We start from the raw sequence: 1,699 nt of genomic DNA, 5'->3' as shown, positions 1-1,699 counted from the left end.
GTCGGCTCACCAGAAGTGGATGCAAGGATTCACAAACATATGTGGGTTCACAGAATACGACGATATATATATATATATATATATATATATATATATATATATATATATATATATATATATATATGGGCTATTCTGTTACGCGTAACAGAATATTATTCTGTTACCCTTCTTGAACTGATGGTTTCAGGCGGTTGTACTGATGAATTCGAGATGGTTGAACTGATGCTTTCACCTAATAGAAAAATATATCCCCCCTCCTCTTCCTTCCGTCGACCACCTCGCCTGTGACTAGCCGCGCCGCCCCACCTCCCTGCACGTAGCCTCCGCGGAGGCCTCTACCAGTTCCGGCGCTCCGCTCTCATGCGCCGGCACGAAAGGACGTCGCGGTGGCCGAGGCGGCGGGCTGGCGGGTTTGGCTTTTCCTGCCGCACGCGCGCGGTGTAATAGCTCGCTCCGGTGACCTCCGCCTCGGCTCTTGCTACTTATCTAGAAGCTTCGAGGAGGTTCTACAGCTCCCCCCGCTGAGCTTCTCGTCTCTTTCCAGGTCATTGAGAGCAGCACGCGCCGCGGAGCGCACTAATTTTTCTGGAATTCCGAGAATCTCACACACGGGCTAGGCCTGGAGCTTCGTTTGTTTCCAGGCGATTGGTGGATTTGTTTGGGGAATCCAGTGCCTCTTATGCCCGAATTTTGTTGGCGGAATCGGTTGACCAGAGGAGCAAGGTAATGCCCCGCCTTCTAGAACCTTCTGGAGTTATCTCGATGTACTATATGCTCAGCTCCGCATCTGTGTGTTTGTGCGTGTGCGCCCGTTCAGGTTAGGGCAGTGACGGGAAGAGAGGCTGGTCGCGATAACGTCCCTGTCGCGGATGCTCTCCCTGGCCGGCCCGATGCAGCCGTCGGGGCCTCGACGGATTTTGAGGACGTAGACCGCCATCAACCTCGGCGAGCCCATCTTCGACAGTGAGGTGTTGCCGTCGTCGCTCGTGGAGATCGCGCCCATCCTCCGTGTCGCCAACAAGGTCGAGGCGGCCAACCCCCGCGCCGCCTACCTCTTTAAGCTACCATTCCTCTCCTCTGCTTTTTTCAGCACTGCTACACGGATACTGTCAGTCAACACAACACTCTGCTAAACTGTACTGCCTTCTTCTAGCGTGAAAGTTAGCCTGTGTTACGAATTGCTTTTTCTGTAAAATGAACCTAACCATATTTTGTGCCTACTTATGTCATGCCTCAATAGTCAATACTAGTCATGTGCATCAGCTTATAGGACTACAATTGCTCATTTTTTATATAAAGCTCTATGAATCGCACGCAGCTTTTGCCAAAATTATTGCTAGAAACCCACACTTCTCTTTCCCGAAGCCACACTTCTGAACTTGTGGTACGACAAATCTTCGAACTGCTTGAGCGCTGCGGCGTGGGGTTGTTGGGGGTGAACAGCTTGAGCGCTGCGGAGTTGAACAGGCTCTGGTGACCATGGTGAACGGCCTGGGGTGGCGTAGGTGAACGGCCTTTGCGCTGAGGCGGCGACATTCGAGGAAGCCGTGGCTCACTAGCCTGTTCGGGTCATTGAGGATCAATGTTTGAACTCGCATATGTAGAGCATGTATAACGTCCATGTGCAATGTTCTGAGCTATTTCACGGCTGGAACAAACAGAATCAATCATCGCGTACGTGGTCACTTGTGATTTTTGA

At 51.4% G+C, this 1,699-nt stretch overlaps 1 long non-coding RNA gene across 2 annotated transcripts; it reads left to right on the top strand.

The window, feature by feature from the left end:
• The first annotated feature begins 248 nt into the window (after positions 1-248).
• On the top strand, positions 249-1,267 carry LOC119319154. Of its 2 annotated transcripts, XR_005154373.1 has the most exons (3): positions 249-456; positions 545-723; positions 818-1,267. It is a non-coding gene; the product is annotated as an uncharacterized LOC119319154 (long non-coding RNA). The 2 variants fall into 2 exon arrangements; XR_005154372.1 differs by having other exon boundaries at positions 249-723.
• Positions 1,268-1,699: the final 432 nt, after the last annotated feature.

This window comes from Triticum dicoccoides, chromosome 6A (genome assembly GCF_002162155.2).
Source record: "Triticum dicoccoides isolate Atlit2015 ecotype Zavitan chromosome 6A, WEW_v2.0, whole genome shotgun sequence".
Taxonomy (NCBI): domain Eukaryota; kingdom Viridiplantae; phylum Streptophyta; class Magnoliopsida; order Poales; family Poaceae; genus Triticum; species Triticum dicoccoides.
The sequence above is the reverse complement of the archived record's forward strand: the minus strand, read 5'-3'. Positions and strand labels throughout refer to the sequence as shown.